Source organism: Bombus vancouverensis, chromosome 6 (genome assembly GCF_051014615.1).
Source record: "Bombus vancouverensis nearcticus chromosome 6, iyBomVanc1_principal, whole genome shotgun sequence".
NCBI lineage: Eukaryota > Metazoa > Arthropoda > Insecta > Hymenoptera > Apidae > Bombus > Bombus vancouverensis.
In genome coordinates this window covers 17277652-17296610 of record NC_134916.1, presented here as the reverse complement: position 1 = coordinate 17296610, position 18959 = coordinate 17277652, and the positions used below count along the sequence as shown (strand labels likewise).

At 40.0% G+C, this 18959-nt stretch overlaps 1 protein-coding gene across 1 annotated transcript in view; it reads left to right on the top strand.

Annotated features, from left to right (window-relative positions):
• The window catches only part of LOC117159785 (neurotrimin), a 66065-nt gene that overhangs the window by 41994 nt on the left and 5112 nt on the right, over positions 1-18959 (top strand). The gene's annotated exons all lie outside the window — the stretch shown is intronic.

Genomic DNA, 18959 nt, shown 5'->3' with positions numbered 1-18959 from the left:
GCACGTTGTTATTTCTATACTCGGAGGTAGGATCACGATAGTTATTATTTTATTGAATGGATAAATCAAAAATGGATAAATATAAAATATAAATAAAGAAGCATCTTAAGCCTATCGATTGTAACTAGGACTATCTTCCAGTTATTATTTCTTATAACTAACGCATCTGCATATGGATGGCGAGCACGAACTCGCGTTGTCATTTTCAACAAAGAATAAAACAAACTGTTAAAAGAAATGTAAAATTGCGATATCTGGTTGTGTCTTGGCTGAAAATAACGACGAATAAAATCGCGAAGCAAAGGATTATCGACTCTTTCGTTGTTTGATCATACTGGCGAAGGAAAAATAACGTTTTGTAGCGATATCGGTGTAGCTCGATCAACCACTCGATAAATATTTCGAGATTACGTATCATCGAGACGAAAGCGTATCGTTTTCTAACTGTCGGCAGTGCAAGACGTAACTCCTGTTCTATATATCAAGTCTTTGCGGTTTTTACGTTCGTGCGCTTTATTGCCGGAGAGGCGTACACGGTTTATCAATGGCTAACACAGGACCAATTAATCCCAACCTAAATCGGAGTAACAGGACGTAGTATGTATGTACTGCGGATGTCGTTTTTGCGGTATCGGATATCAGTATGACGCGACCCTCTATTCCAAGAGCGCATAACTTTCTCCCTGTGGTTTATGGATACCGTACCAATGCTTACCAGCTATATATGTGTCTGTCGTCGTGTGTATGCCGGCATGGCATGCACGTTTCGCGCAGCTTTACGAGATGTCGTGCGTGGGATCGAAATAATTACGTCACCATTATAAACGGTGATCACGAAGCTGACGCGGTGCCTCGTCACAGGACGAAGAAAACGTTCGTTTCAACGGGAAAAGTCGAAGGGCTCGCCTTTCTTCGGAAAGGCAAAACGATACTCCAGCAATTTTAACTAAACGAGAGAGAGCGAAAGAATATTCTAACGCCAAAAGTATCGGCTTCTAATCGTGTATTTCAATCTTTTTCCAGACAAAATATTCATCGTATTACACGGTTCTTATAAATGGATAATTATAACGCAGACCAACTACATCTAATTTAATCATAAAGTTGCGGACCTTGCGATAAGGGTTTTATAAAACCGATTGATATTCGTTCGATAACGCGAATCAAGTTATAGGTCAGTTTCTGTAATACTTGACAAGGGTCGTCTTTGTCACGAGTCCCTCGATCTTTTCGAAATAATCGTTCTCGACGAATGACGGTGTTCGAGATTCTAAATAAGGTTGGAGCAGACGAGAGGTACAACATCGTTGCGATCGTGCAATAGTGACACTGCGATTTAGCAATTTCGGGCTTGTTGCAGAGGGGCGGTTCGATGTTGTGATTTCGCAGCGCTGACGCTGCGCGACTCAGCGATCGTGTTCCTAATACGACGATGTACAGAGAAAGTGAAATGCTGCTATCGGAAGTGTAAAGTTGCCGATCCGTACAATGTCAATATTCAAAAAATTGCATCGGCATTGCATCGTTCGTTAACAGAAAACTTTTCCAATAACGAGATCGTATGTTCGCGTGCGTTATAAATATAAACCGGGAAAATTGCGCACTCTGAACGTTGCGTGATAACGACTCGTATATTGGAAATATAAAACTACCAAATCGCAACAATGTTCGTGTGCACCAGGTTTTAAAAATACGAAACTACGAAATCGTGTGAAGTCACTGCCGCAAAATCGCTACTATGTCACTCGACTCCATCCAATTCTGAAACGATTCGAAATTATAAAACTGTAGGAAGACGAATGTCGCGTTTCAAATTTCAGTGGACAGTTCGCCTTATACGCCAAAGTTTCTTGATTTAAACGCGAGTTGTACAGTGAGCTCCGATTCAATGATGAATAACCAGAAGCGGCAAGAACCATCGAGAATGTCTGTTTAACTTGGTGACTAGCTCCTTAGAATTCTGAAATCATTTCTTATTTACCCGATCCTCTACCTGAACGGGCCAGGATGTTACGAGATACGACGATGAAGAGCACTTAAGGACGGCTGGCAAATATTTGCCCGCTTTTAATGGCAAACCTTATTCATCGGTCAACCAAGTTTTCGAGAAGAGGCCAACCGAATATCAACGTTTCGTATAGTGAAATTTCGAACGGTCTTGCGAGCAAAAACGGTCCTGAATCCTCGACGCGTTCAAAAATTATTTACAGAATGCTTCTCGCTCTCGGGAGGCTCCGGCTCAAAGAGAAACTTAAGAGACCTAACTACTATCAGGCTGCTGGTATATAAAAGACCATCGGAGCTTTCAAGCGGATGAATTAAAGGAGCTCGTTGAACGAATTATTTAAATGGAAGCGCGAGCGACTCGTGCAAGATTTATCTCGTGTACACGATACAATAGGATAGAGTAGTTCTTTCATTTACAGATCGTGTCTTTCTTTCTCCAGTCCATTACGCGTCTCGATAAGTTTATCGAACCTGATATCTGGCAAATATTTATAGAATACTTTGAGATGTACAGGGGTAAGCAAATTGTTAAACTTGATATCACTTTTCCTCGTATTTGTCAATTTTCTGTAAAAATTCGACGGAATTATTTAATTATTCCCGTTCTGGATCTACGTTAATTGCATTAGGTACAATAGAAATGCCCTTTTCCTGTCTCAACGTGATTTTTTCACCGTACATTTATACAATATTACACGAGTAGATTATCTTTGAATCTCATAGATCATTTTCTTTCGTATCGATCGAAATAATCTCGGTAATCAATTTCATTAAATTACGTAAAATCAGTATCTCTGAAAGGTCTGTTATCCATAAGAATTTTGATCAAGCTATTAATAGGTACCTACAGTGGTTGCAAAAAGTATTTGCGCGTCATTGTATGTATTTATTACAACATTTACACACTAAATCAATTCGGTCCAAGTGCGTTAAATTTCGTATCATTTATAGTACTTTCATATGTCTACAATTTGATACCGATGAAAGAACGCTTCATTGATAAACAAGAATATATGCAGATACTTTTTCCAATCATTGTATAATATCCTGTACACCTTTATAAGATTCTTATTAAAAAGTTCGTATACGTAACCCGAATGACAAATAGAATAAGCGTCGATTGACGGTGAACGAACTAACGCCGCACTCGTCATATTCGTTCCATAATTCAAGGACAGCATTACGTAAGTCGCGAGCATATTAGGGAAGTTCGATCCATGAATGCTGGTCGTTTTTGTCGTTGTGAATGAGCCAAAGAGTGCAGGATGAATTCTCAAGATGTAAATGTAAAAGACGGCACAATGGATCCGGCGCGTAAGCGCAACTGGTTGCATAAGCGGAAGCGCATTCGGCTGTTGCCGGATAATATATGCACTGGAGTACACCGGAGGTGATTTATAGCGGCGAGCTGAGTATCTCGGGGGAACAAAAGATGCTGCGAACCTTTTCGTTTCAAGGGTGGATGAAAAACTGAACAAGCCCCGCCGAGATTAAGATTTAAAGAAAGAAGAAAACAAACCAGCCTCCGCATCGAACCTGGCGCCTTCTTTCCTTTCGCGCAGCGAACAGAGAATGGAAAGTGGTTGACGCGTTACGCGCCACGCGTACTGTTTCAGATACGCTCTGAATTTTGCATTAAAATCCTATTAAAATATTACTTGTGAATAAAAAATATGATACAAAAGAAAGCGAAGATAAAAGCTGGGCTGCTTAAAACGGTGTTTCAACTTTGTGTTGTTGAAAGGATCTAACATCGAAAGTGGCTAAAAAAAGTCAGCGAGGACGTGTTTGCGTCAGGCTGGCTCACTAAACTTCGCTAAAAATTGCAGACTATTATTTTTGTTGGTTCGTACCGTACTTGCTACTTTATCAGCTATCCGTCCTTGAAAAGATACGCCGCGGCGGTATTTGTCATTGCAGCTGTACTGTTTATGAAGTATAATTGTTTGAAACGTGCTATCAGTCTCGATAGATCTAGCCGAGTATAAGCATACCAATACTTTTTATCGCGAAAACTAACATGAAGATATATATCCCAGACAATCGCTATCTTCTGATGCAAAACTGCGCTCCACCTAATCGTCGATGGCAATTTTCCAATTTTATGACTACTTTGTGTCGTTAACGAAACTAATATACATAGAATCGTTGTTTGGAAAATATTACAGTATGAGTAAGACATATCGAAAAACGTAAATATATAAAACGCAAATAGATAAAAAATGACACAGCTCGATCCTACGCACCAACACATTGTCTTTATCATAACTTTACTCATCGTATGGCACGAATAATGCAGCAATGGCATTTCAAAAGTATTGTCCGATGCGTGTCTCACGTCTGTGCAAAACCTTGTTCAAATTAGTCGAGTTACTTAAATTCAAGCCGCCTTATCGTTCAATCAAACTTATTAATCTAGGCTTTATTAATTCAACGTTTCTTTGATTGATCAATGCCCCCGAGGTATTTCAAACTATAATTATCTAATATGCGATACTATAGTTAACGTATGAATATTATCATCATAAAGTAATACATATCTAAAGTAAAAAAATATTAATCAAAGATGAGAACGAAATACTTTAAGGTGTACGGACGATGCACGGGAAATAACAGCGAACGGATCGAGAAAACCGTCTCGATTCAACTAGAGACCCTAGAGACCCACGAGAAGATTCTTAGCGACGACGATGGCGTAAAGGTCAATGTCGACGCGCGATCGTAAATCGATAGAGACGCTGGCATTTCTTCGAGGACTGCTCGCTTGTACGATCTATAGAGAAACTTGTGCACGCGTTCATACCATTTATGTAACCCGACTGACTAGTCAATTAATGTGGCCCGTACCCAGAACGAGTCGAACGGTTTGGCGCCGTAAAGAGCTAAATGGATCAATAAGATTCGCAAGTTATTCACAGTCGTTCGATAACAGACGATCGCGTTCCTCGTAGGAGCAAGTTCGATTCATTGTCCTGTGTGTTGGTTTGCACGGATCGGGAAAAGGTCGATGAAACTCTTTGCGTTCACGGGCACGATCGGTATCAGGACATCTCTTTATCCTTCGTCCGAGGGAGCCCGGACTTCTCTCCAATAAGGCTTGCCTCTCCATATACGAAACTCGACAAACTGGTCGATTGAGTCTTTGTGGAGAAGCGTTCGTGTAACAGGCCAGCTACCTGAATTAAAAAAAGAATCTGTCACGCGGCTTTCGATAAGAATCCGTCGAGATTTATGGAAACGGTAAAAGCTCGCCTTCGTCGTTCTTCTTTATGTCGGAAACACACGATTTGTTTAACGTCGGCATCCTGATCTTTGGTATTTTATTCGATCTAGAATATCATTGGTGACTGTTTTGACGGTATGTCATTTTCTTCGCTTTATACATGTTTTTGGCAATCATTGCTGTCAAATGTGACGTATTTGATCATATTTTTCTCTAGTTTCTTAATCGATTAATCATTTCCGTTGAAACGTCGGATGCATCATGGAAATATAATGAACAATCAATCATTTTATACGTAATTCTCGAAGAATGAAATAACGTGTTTATACCGTGCGTAGTATCGAATTAAGTGGAAATAATGATCTCAAATGACTATAAAGAGAATCCATCTTCATAAAACTGTGCATTGTATCGTACACGTCAAACAATTTTGAATTTTTACGGATTCGTTAAAACGTCGAGAATTAGAATCAATGAAAAGGGAAAGCTCGAGAGAACCTAGATAAGATAATCACATTCAGAAGTATAGTGTCCTCTTTTTGCTTGATTATTTTGCCTTTCTTCGAGTATATAATTTTTTCATTGTTTAACGATTTCGATTTAATTGCACCCAAGACGCATCAAAATATGAACTTTCGGCGAGATCGTGAATAAACTGGAATAGTCACGTAGAGAACAGGCAACCGATCAATTAATATAGTCCACGATACGCCCAAGTGGCATGGAGCAACATACGTCGATTCCGCAGTGTCAAGGAACCGCAGCTGCTTATCTACACCAGTCACGGCTCGTCGGCTTCATTGAGGATTCACGGAAATCCACCGTGTTCTCCGTGGCGTGTGTTGTCTTGCTCATGATTTACCGAAGACACTCGTAAGTAGGTCAACCGTGACTAACTGTAGGTTTATTGAGTCGTGGTCGCCGCTTTTTTCCACGATTTACATCTCGTTTCTGTCACGATAAGTGAAAAGCCCGCGTCACACGGTATTACAAGCGTATGTTGCTCTGCCATACCGAGTACCATTGGGTCATGGCATTTCCTTCTTTCTTGGAAATGCCATACGCACTGCAATATTCGTCTTTGGATTTATTAAAGGCGCTATCACTGATAACGTTATTGATACATATCGATCCTGTTACAATTTTATTCATTCGGTATTGACAAGCTGAACTTACTCTTAACTCTTTCGTTCAGATATCCTTAAAAATCTAAGGATGAAAAACATTTTCGTAAAGAGAATTTAACTCGGAAAAAATATACGCATAAACTGTTAATTTTTATACAATTCTTACAAATGTAAGATTAGATTTGAATAGGAAGACTGTGAGCTTACTTACACATCGTGTACCTCTCTCTCTTCTCCATTATGTTTGTGGAATTTTGTGTATTTCCTGTGTATTTGTTTGTACATTTGTGTACTTTCGTAGTATACAAATAACTTCAAACCTGACTGATAAATTCATTCAGTTGTTTTCCTCAAAATCTTTAGAGAGTTGTATTTTTCTGTTTATTCGTTGCGTCGATACAGTGATAATGTTATCGACGTATTAATAAGTATCAAAAAATTATCGATAACTTATCGACAATTAATAGCTCTTCGAACGACACTGGCGCACCACTGAGTAACCTATTTCTTAGCTTAAATCGCTTATCTCGAGATTACTCTGTGAATTAAAACGAAGTGCTTTGGACGAAAAACATTTCTGATAACGTTATATCTTTAATTAGCAACGGAACGAGCCGCGATTAACTCTGCGAAGAAGCAACGTAAATCATGAATGAAGGATGGATAAAAAAGTTGTACGAAGAAACGGTAGACTGCGATACGCCTGCTGCCCTAATTGAGAGTAATTACGCGTTCGTTATACTTAAACGGGAATAGCTAAGCAGAGAAACGATGATTTCACGATGGCCATAATAGAGCGTGTGGCACGTGGTCAAGATTCAGTGAGGTAGCGCAAATGAGTCTACCGACGACTTGTCAATATTGCGTAGGGGAAAGCACACTGACAACTATTATCGGTTACCGCCACTAATTTCTAGAGTAAAGGAATCTGCCCGCCCGTGTTTGTCTATAACGCAATTGTCAGATCGCTGTACCATAATGGTGGCATGATATCTCCATATTTACATGTCACAAATATATGCTTTCAATCCTATTAATTTAAATGCGATTTTCATATTTCCAAAAGGATTATTGGAAGATAATTCTATTAAATTGTCAAATATTCTCTAAAATCGCACGCAACGACGATACAAAAACTTAACGAACGTTAAAAATGATTTTATATTGAAAAGTACCAGCAAAAAATTTGGAAATGTCCGAATCGAGTAATCTTGATAGGTAGCAACGATAAATTTGATAAAAAACTGCGCTACGTTTTTCGTCAAAATCACAAGAATATTGTAATATTGAAAATATTAACTAGTGTATGACTAGAGTAGGAAACTGGTACCGATAAAAATTTTTGACTACTCTTTTAAACGTAGAGCATCGAGTAGAGAGAAAAATTCTGGCAGCAAGATTTGCAACATTGTTGGCAAACAGGATTGCACAAATTCGCCTAATGCGAGCTATTGGAAATTAGTTTTCAGAGTAGGTATAATTCTATCTCACCTACGTGGTAGGTAGAAAGCAAGTAAAGATACGGTTCACGGTAACCCGACATTCATACTACTTAAGGCTTTATCAATGGTAATGAACGAGATATAATGCCATTACACGGAACGTTAGTCGTGTCAGCGGTGTACACACCAGCCATCTACCCACCACACTATCCGATATTTCATCTTCGTAACATACATTTACAGAATTATGTACGGAAGAACGGTCATATCTGACGATCGACTAATCGTATTTACGATTACGATATTCTAAAACTTTCTCTGTCCATCAAACACGTTCGACGAAGTTCCTACAAACTTTGCATAACGCGATCACCTTCCAGCTTAGGATCGTGACTCACCGTTTAACGACTGTTTAACCGTGTCCACAGAGGAAGGATCCTCTGGTGGCCGAGAGTCGTCTCGCACAATGCGTCGTCGGATGATCCACGACACGAAGATCGAGAATGGGGAACGCACAATGGCCCATGTGGCTTCGTCCCCGTGTAATTGTCGGTATAAATCAAACGAACGGCGATTTTTATAGGTTCAGCCGATGCTTCGATGCTTCGCTACAAGAGATATTCTCTTTTTCTTAGTCTTTTTTTAAGATGCACGCGTGGGTTTCTCTCGAGGCGAAGACGATTCCCAGAAATATCGTTTCCAAACAAGGGAAAGTATTAGATCCTGCAACGGGGGAACGTGCGTAGGGTTAAATGTCTACGTGACCGGATTACACGATCGATTCCGTGGTTCAAGTTCGTCGTTCCGCGAGGGCGAATATCGGCGTTGAAAACCCTTGATTGGTTTCCCTCTCGTGTTTATACGTATCGCGTTACCAAATCTCGCATCCATGACTTTTCCAAGTAAAAGGGTGAAGGGGGATGCTTCTCGAGTCGTGTTCTACGATGTTTATTTAATTCCATTGGTACGATACGAAGAATCGTCGAAGAGTCGACGCGCTTGGTGATGTCGGCGGTGTCAGAGGTGAGGACTCTAAGCGTGAACGAAGAACGAAGTGTTTGTTAATTTCGTTACGTGCATCGTGCGATTTTAGCGCTAGCCTGGCATCGTTCTAAAGGTTAAAACAAATTATTTTGTCGCTTACGGCGTTCACTATCGCACTCTGCATAGAATCTACATCTTTCTTTAGCGAACAACTAATTCTTTGTTTGTTTTCTCTTTCTGTTTTATTTTTTTAACTCCATGATTTAACTATCAACGCAACTATCTATTTAGACGGTTTGTATACAATTGTTATCTTACTACGATTGGTTATCTTTTATGTTTAATGTTAAAGTAGTAAACTATTAAAATAAAATTAATGAAATCAATAGCTATTAAATAATACTAAATACAATTAAAAGCTTCGACAGAAGAATCTCTGTGATTTCAAGCTCGTAAAAATTTGTTCAAATCTCGTGTATTACTTTCTCGTTTTTGCAAGAAAAACAATTTCACGCAAGAAATATTGAAAGATATCGAGTAAACGCGTTATATTTTAATTCCATTCCATCTGCGCACGTTAAAACGCTAGCACTCGATCTCGCGAATATTTTTCAGCTATATGTCTCTATAAATGTAAATTCCGCTCCAAGTTCGCTCATTACGCTGTACGAGCAAAGGTAGTCATCGTTTACACAATGAACGATAAACTGTTGACATTCGCCTACTAACGCAAGATGAGTACGCGGTCAACAAATAATAATTACCACATCCTGCTTGCCGCCATACCGAAGGTCTTGAGAACCCTGACCGTTTTAAGCTATTAAGAAACTTTTTACGTTTGATATTGTCGATTAACAAAGCTTCGCGCAGAATCTCCTTTTTTCGATCCGTGTCACATCTTTTTCTCATAATTTCTACGATATGTGACTTTCTTACTCCGAAATAAAACGTATACATCGAATGTGAAGATGGACGAAACTGAAATTTTTGAATATTTTGGTCACCGTTGTTACATATTTGTATCTGCTCAACACTTAGAGACATTATATCGAGAAACAATAAATGTACATTAGATTGCGAAAATAGTAAATGTAAAATTACGCGAATGATTCTTGACTTATAGCGAAGTATAAACGTGAAATTACGCGAGAGCTACTGACTTGTAACGACGTATAAACATACAAATACGTGAATGGTGATGAAATCAATTTTTCGCAAATCCCTTACGGATACATATTATAATCGTAAAATACGGAAGGAGTTAGGATGTGCGACTAATTAGAATTTATTAGCCCGTGTAATAACGAAGAAAACTGCAAGGTTATCACTCGGAATGATCATCATTCGTTTCAATGCAAGTTTGCCTGGCTATGATGGAGCGCGTGGTTTCTAAAAACATTCTCCTAGCTACTTTTGTAAAGAAGCTCTCTTTAAATTATTTAAAAGGGAAATATCTACTGTAGGCTGTATCTTCTAATTATTTTCTATTTCTATGATAGTTCACCGTGACTAGATCGCGGATGTTTAGGCAAATTTATATCTGTACGAACACAACAAAAGAAGGGGAAATTAAAGAAACATTCGTTGCATCTACTAAATATTATACAAAGAGCACTTTCGATATTTTTAAAACATCGAAAATCTGATCTATCGTTCTAACGAATGGAACATCTGAAAAACGATGTCTCGCAAGAATTTAAATATTTGATTGTTCCGACGTATTTGTTAGTTAACATATCCACTGCGATAATAACATAAGCGTATAAACGAACATAAGAAAATATCCATCGAATCTCTATACAACCCAATTTACGCCTAGACTGCCTCTCTCTCTCTCTCTGTCTCTCTATTAGATATCCCTCTCCGTGGAAATTATCTTTAGACGCTCGGTATAAATTATTTCCTATGCTATGCTATCCCCCAAAACTGCTTCCCTTCCTGTATCGTATAGAGGCGTGAGGCGAAATCGGAGCAGAGGAGGCTAAGCAACGCTGCGGAGGTTTCTGGAGAGAGCGAGAGACGCTTTCGTTCCTCCGTCAACGGAGCTGCGTCTAAATCAGGCGGCTTTGGGACTTGGTAAAAAATCCGGGCGTAGTCACGGTATCTTCTTCGTGGTTTCATTTTGCTCCGCTCCGTTCACGCTCTCCTCTCTCTCTCTCTCTCTTTCTCTCTGGTCACAGCAGTTTAGCTCGGTTCTTAGATCCCGAGCCAGGGGAAAGAGGGAGCATCTGCGATCCTATGTTATCTTCCCGTTTGGCAGCTCGCCATCCGCACGATGTCTCGTCCTCCCTTTTGCCATTTCGCCGCACGCGGGACGTTATATTCCTTGCAGCCGCACACGGTTATTTTCGCGTGGTGAGAACCAGCTGCAATCTACGGATTATTTCGAATCGCGTTCTCCGTTTCTCCACGCAGCGATGGCTCTTCTTCGTCGGCCAGGTTGCGCAATACATAGTTGGTTCCCCTAGAGTGGAAAAGATGACATCGTCGAGGGGCAAGTCAGCAGCGAGTCTTCTTCTCTGTTTCATTCGAAAAACTGTGACGCAATTCATTAGTCCGGAGAAAAGAGAAGGAGCGACGTTGCATTAGTTGAAATACGACGCTGTGAGAATTAGACCATTAGTCGTTAGTTCGAGCGAATTAGAACGTCGCCCTTTAGAACTTTCCAAGCTATTGTTAGACGGAATTGTATTAATTACCAAGGTGTCTTTATTTCCGGTTATGAAATTATCGCTAACAGGCTACTGGGAAAATTGTTGTACGAGGATAATAAGTTGTATTTTATCGGATCTGACTAATTGGATCGAGTCATAAGTAGATATGCAATTAAATGCGCAAAAAAGTATAGAGAATGAATATAATATGCAAGAATTTACAAAGTATCTAAAACAAAGTACCGCGATTACGATAATGTTTGGAACAAAATGAATCTATATTTGAATTTCGTTTCTTTTGTTACATTCACACAAATCTGAATTTACACGAACAATTTTACTAGGCACGATTAATGTCACGTTTCAAGCAAATCCTAGAAGATGTTTCGAAGTATCGTCTTTTATTAATTCTAATATACATACATTGTCGTGCATTGAATACAACGCGTTTTCATCAAAATCTCTTTTACATCAACAACTAAAAGATTTTCATTCGAAAAAACGTTAATAGATACCTCGTATATATTCTTGGAAAGCTTATATCAAGGAGAGCACGCAGAAAGGATCGAAATAACCGAGCCTAACCTGTTAAAGTTACGTGTCACTCGAAAATACCTCAATGCCATTGTTATCAACGCGCTAAATCAATTTTTCAAGTATAATACTTTACACAAGCAAATTGCAAGTAGCATTTGAAAGATTAGAAAAGAGAGAGAAACAAACAACTTATGACTCGATCTAACGTCTTATCGAAGCTAACGTGATACGGACGATTAATCATGAATCCATCCCCTTCGAGGGAACTTCGGAAAGCGTTGTTCTCGCCGCGTGCCAACGTTAATCGACGGCGACTGCAAACTTGTCGAACCGCTTTCGAATCGTTACGCCGTAATGTTTCGTTCAGATCCTCCATAGTTAACTCGTAGGAGAAGAGATTCGCATTCGCCATATACGGCGATGCACGAAGAAGAAGAAGAAGAAGACGACGAAGAAGGAGTAGGATGAAACTCTTCGCCTCGAAAACATCGTCCTCGGTATTTACGAAACGAACGATATCGTCGATTCTTTAGGAGACCAAAGACTTTTTCGGAGGTTCGTGTTATACGCCAGCGTTGTGTGCTAACACGGGTCAATTCGGCCAAATGGCACTCCCAGTTTTATTATCCATGTTCCAACACCAGTGTACAATGCACGTCGTGTTGCACATTCCATGACACACGTACATCGTTGGTGTATACATACGTGGACACGCAACGACCCCTACCTCCTTTCGTGGTATTTTACGCGCACCCACGAATGTGAGGGCCGATGTTTACAGGCGCACACGTGTTCAACGCGGCATACGTGAAACGAGAGGTTCCCTCTTGGAATAAGAGTGCGTGCCTCTTAGCAATAATAACCATTAAGGCGTGAGGGAATGCGAGAGGTGACGTCAGCCCATTCAACATTCGTGATCCATCGAACACTGTCAACTTCAGCCTTCGCACGATAAATTCTGAATGTTAATATCTCGCCGATATTTTCGATCGTTTTCCAACACGACGTTCTCTATGGTAATCTCTTGAGAATTTCTGCAAACCCGGACTTCCTCTTGGTTCTTCGTTAACCATGATATAAGACAGTAGTTGCGCAATAAGTCAGAAAATTAACGGCCATGCTTGAGATTTCCTCGTTCGATCGTCATTACGTTTGCGGTCGGTTTTAACATAAAATATATAGCATGTAAGTTGAACGTTGCTGCGAGTCAGGTAGGTAGAAAGTATTCAAGGAAAACACGACTGGATGATTCAGACATCGTGATGCATTATGATAATTGAAGAGGGCGATCGTGTTTGCCTTACGAAGACGCCAACCATCGATAACTGGGGAAAGCTATGGTGGCTTTTCTACCCTATGAGGCGACGACACTTCCGCGAGGAAAGGAAGGCTCGTCGAGGCAAACAGACGCAAGTTTCATGGGGGAGGAAAACGATCGATGAGGGAAAAACTCGAGATGGTTGTTACACCGTCTCGTCTTCGTATTTCTTAACGAGATTTTCCCTTGGGTTAAGAATTTTTTATTTTCGCAATTGTTAATATTCAAGTTTATACGAATTAAGTATTTATTTATCCTTAATGGATCTAGTTTCTTCGAGACTCGATCGTACGTTCTATCTTTTGATAGTTCCAGAAGCTAAGAAAGATTATTTTACCGCTCATAGCATTTTTTATCGCATTTCACGTAGAATTTATATCGTTCTTACCAAAAAGGTAGCTTTTCACATTCTTTGGCAATTTGCGATCTAAGCAGAATTTGCCATTTAATTCCAACTAATTTATAGCCAATAAGTTACTTGGAAAAGTTGTTTAAAATTCTTCCTTCGTAACCGATAATATATCGGCATATTTCCGTAAAATTAATATACAATACGAAAGACACGTTTCATAATTAAAACCTGAAAGAAAACCACAAAGGCTTAACGTTTCAACTCCACGTTTAGTTCTACGACAGAGAGGAAAGATACGATTAAAGGGCAGCTCGTCGAAACGGATGTATCATAGATCCGATGACCTTTCTTTCGTATCGATGAGAAACGGCCGATTGAGATTTATCGATGCAACTGGCATTCCTTGCACCTTGTAACTGCCGATGTACAAAGCGGAGAACAGTTGTAATTGCATTACGGTTTCTCGTTCATCATCGTTTTCTTCTCTCGAAACGTTTTCATCGGAATTGGCTACTGGTGTCTTCTTGTATCTACTGTTACTATTATCCACTGTGTGTGTCGCGTGTGTGAGTTACTTGAAGGGATATGAGCAGAAAAAGAAGGATACAGAGTGTAATTGCAAAAACGGCTCCGTTGCGTTTGTGCGGATGGGAACAGCGTAATCGAGAATACTTTTTCTTGCACGAAAAAAGCTGTAGGTCTGTGTATAGGAGGAACATGACGTCGATCTAAATTGGTAGTATGACCACCGAGAAATATTCGAAATGTCAATGCGTGGTCGGTCTTTATCCTCTGGTAATATTTCGTTTCTACGAAACCATGTTTTGTTGGCATAGAAATTAAAATTCGATGAATAATCGCGGAAAATCCGGCTGGATGTTTATGATGTAAGAAACCTGTATGCGGTTTAATCGTATATTTATATGTCGGAGTCAGGTTGGCACTTTGGGGCGTTCTATGAACCTTTATTTAGTTTACCGTCGCGGATATGGTTAGTGTTTATCAGTGCGAATGTGGGCACTACAAGAGGCTATGAGTAACGGCAATAGAATGTCCGAGATGATCACGAATGACAACGGATGACAACGAATCCAGGTTCGATAACGAATCCACGGTCCACGGGATGACCAGTATCAGCGTGACTTACTCGGCAATTCGCTCAACGATTAACTAACTAAAAACTCCCTGAATCCAGATGAACCTACCCTTATATACTCCTGTCCCCGCTTCTCGGATCAATCCTTGTTTTTAAGGAGAGTCATAAAATCATTCCGTACCTCTGTCAGGTACGCGGCCCTCCCGTGACCGTGGCTACGTCTGGTGACCCGTTATGTCACCTTAAACCTGAACCCATCGTCGTAACGCCAGGTTGGAACATTAAAAGTTGTTTTCCTTATTTTTATGGCTTAAACGTTAAAATCTTGACTATGGTGATGGGAGGTTTTTCCCAGCATTCCCGACGGAAAGTCCCGCTGTCCTTCCCTCTCCGACATATATATTCGCAGACATTTATATATTCACGGACATTTTGCATTTCTGTTCATACGTGATGAGAGATACGAAACGAATGAGATATAAAATCTTAGTTGCTACTGTTGCAGTATAATTGATGCAAGCTACATTCAACAGGAAATGTATCTCGAACGTAACATCATCGTTAATTTGACATCTATGCGTCATTTACGAGAGTTGGGATTTCGATCCTGATTACTTCCATAATATTAGTCAGTATTACTCACACAGTCGTCACTTTCAACAATTCTGCGGAATAGTATTCGATAATTTAATTTTACAAGGTTCTCAACTATTTGTTACTTCTTCCTCAGATCCAGATTGATCGTTCTAAATGTTGCAAATATTACCTTCTCTTGAAACTATATCTCATCGGTTTTAAAATCACAACGGAGTAAGAGACGTTGTGCTTCCAGATTCGATGGTAATGGAAAAGTGACCGATCGTTTTATACGCTCGAAACGCATCATCGTCGTTCTTTAAGAGAGTGTTCAGACGATCGATATTATTCGACGTATTCAGGGTTCCCCATATTGTACCGACGATATATATTGGACATGTAAAGGTTCTCTCACGTACGATAATACCGAGGATCCTGAGTACTGACGATAATATCGATCGTCTGTACGCTCCTTCGCGGTAAGAACAATTATAAAATGGGGCATAAAAGGCGGGATGTTACGTTTACAAGTTGAATAAATTTCCTTGCAGTATGTGTCGGGCCGTGAACGTAATTGCAACCTGCAACAACACCCTGACATTTCGCACGCCGCATCGACCACTCGATGCGGTTCTAGCCGATCTCACCCGGTCGATTTACAGTCTGTATCCTTTTGATTTGTGGGGGTGGCGGCCGGCCGCGGAACACGGCGCAGACACGTAAGAAAACGTGATCACGTAAGGGCAAACGCATAAACAGGATGACGTGTACTGTTAGGATGAATCGCGAGCATGAGGCAGGTCCTTTTTTTGGACATGTCGCTGGGATGACATCATCGTTTATTACGCGTGCGCCTAATGCAAAACGATTTTGCGGTTTTCAAGCACGTCCGTTATTCTTTCGTGTTTGTACCGAGTCACCGTTCGAATTCCAATAGAAAAGAGAGAACAAAAGAAGGCGGACGACAAAGAGGAAGAAACAAGAGGGAATTGGATTTCTTTGGATTTCTTTTCGATTTCGCAAGATCTCCGCGATGAACCAATGCATCGAGCTGTGCTTGCGTCTTACGTTGCGTTTGTTCGAATGCCTGGTTTATGATGCATTGCGTATTGCAGTCTCTTTCACCTTGGACGCCGGATGTCCAGATCGTCGCCGAGATGTCCTTACCTTTGTCCCTGTCATTCTGCTGAAATTCGAGGGAGAAGATTTAGAATTCAATATAATCGCCAAGGACAGTCGTAAATTTTGCGAGAAAAGATTTAAAGTCGTCGCTTTATCGGATTTCTTGTAGTGACGTTTAATCGCAACACGTCGCGATAGAACAAATTTCCCTTTGTTCTTGCCAAATTCTCGACAGATACGACTGACGAAATACTCAATTTCAAGAAACTACGAAGATACGCAAAAATCTAACGAATATTTTGGCGATTTTATTATTTTTACGTATTACGTACACCCAGTACGTTGTTGCATATTCAATATTTCCATAAATATATAAAAACCGTAGACTATTTATAAAATTAATCGATAAAAGAATTTATCGAACTTTATGATATAAAACAATTATAAAAATTGAACGATGTTACTATCGATAAAAGCTGAATTTCGATTTTCAAGGATGTCTGTTAAGCGAAACATATGTGTTCGCTTCGATTGGTCATCGAAGGTCGACAGAAAGGGAAGAGTACGTTAAGCACCCCATGGTGAGAATAAATTGAGCAATGGGACACCGTGGCGACTTTTCTAGGCCGTTGCCAAGGGATGTCGACGCTGAGTCGCTAGCAAGGGGTTACAGGCTAAGTGGAAACAGAACTGGCTACCGTAGTGGTCAGCCATTAACCTAGATTTATAGGTCGTTCTTGATATAATCGCAGTTATTATTCCAAATAATTCAATCCTTTCGTGTAATAATACTCGTATAAACGTTTTGCACCTCTTTCAACGTTCTTGCGGCAAATTACACGTAACATTCGCAAGAATTGCAAATTCCTATTTCAATCTCGAACATCTTTCATTAATATCGCGCCTTAATGTCTTTAATCGTGCAAAAGCAATCAAGTTTCATCGGAATACAAAGACATTGAAGGTTCTTTTGAAACTCGCAATGTAATCAAAGCTTATCAAAGAGGCGTTCACGGTGTCCTAAATCCGAAAGCTTTTCAGATCTAGACTAACTAGCTATTCTCGAATCAAGCATAAATTCACGAAGGCTGAAGTAAAGGATACCGCGAGATCTCGGGCGTATCGACAATGCGAAGCTCACGCGAGCGTAGTGGACCTTAAGTGGGGACCGGAAGTGGGTCAGCCGTCGACGCTTTTACCTGCTTCTCGAGTGTCCGATAACGAAATCAAAAGCTCCAAAGGACATGGATCAATTATTCAAAATTCGTCAAAATTATTTTCATTTTTATTTTATCCAGTAACCCATCTCGGCTGCAACATCACTTCATCTTTCCATCGACAATGATGTGCTGTTTCTGGTCCAAGGAATCTGGTCTAAAATTATTCAACGTTTAGCATATTTTACTTTTATTTCATCTCAAATTTTCGCTATTATCTTCGTCTGTCCATGGACAGAGGTGTGGTGGTTTTAGTTGACATCGAAGGCGATCGTAGCGTGGATACGTAAACGATGAACATAAAACGAACGTGGCTGAAAATAGGGCAAAGTGAGCATAGACACGCAGCCAACGAGGGTGTGGACCTCTTATTTCATTCGTTCCACTGTTCACCCTGAAATTTTTTATCCTGTTAAACCGTGGCCTCCCGATAGCAGCCGCCACACGCAAGTCACACGCAAACAAGCAGAAAAGAGCATTGTTGGGAAAGACAGACAAGTATAGGGCCGTGTATTATTAGAAAACAGTGTGCTTACATACGCTGGCCTGAAATTAAGCGCATGTCGTGCACTAGAAATCTAATTGCAACTGGCGTGTCCTTCTTTTCGATCGTTGTTCGAGGCCTCTCCTGGATATAAATCTTAGGTGTTTCCTTTGAGAAAGAACTAGGTAACAGCTGTTAGCGATCGGTCTATAACAATAGATTCGTTCTTCTTTGTGTGGTACGCGAGGTCGGTGCCCAGATTTCGTATGATTAATCGTTCGAGCGAGAATTAAATTTTGAAGCAGTTACACACGTGTAATTAATTTTTAATACTATTACGAATATCAGTGCGCGTACTGTCGGTATTTCGAACGTTTCGTTCTTCGTTAATTACTTTTACTATATAATTTTGAAAAATTCGCATAATCGAGGCAATTAATTTTTAATGTCGATATTGTTATCTTTATTGGCGTCATTATTATAACGAGTCTAAATTAATATATGTATCAACTATGTACTAACAAGAAAGTACTAAATCGAAAGTTTTAAGTATACAAACAGATTTCACTCGGTAAATCGTAAATAACATTTACATTAAAGGTCCTACTCTACTAGCGATCGTGAACGCGAGATCGCGATTTTTGCATTCCTGTTTGAATAGAGGATAAAAATTCTCTTCACCTTCTTAGCATTTTCTTTGCCATGTTAATAAAGCGTACAAGATTCACGGGAACCGAAGAAAACGGCGCGTGTTCAAAGAATTTTAAAACGAAATTCAGAAAGAAAATGCGTGTTACGGTAACGTATTCCTTTTGATTAC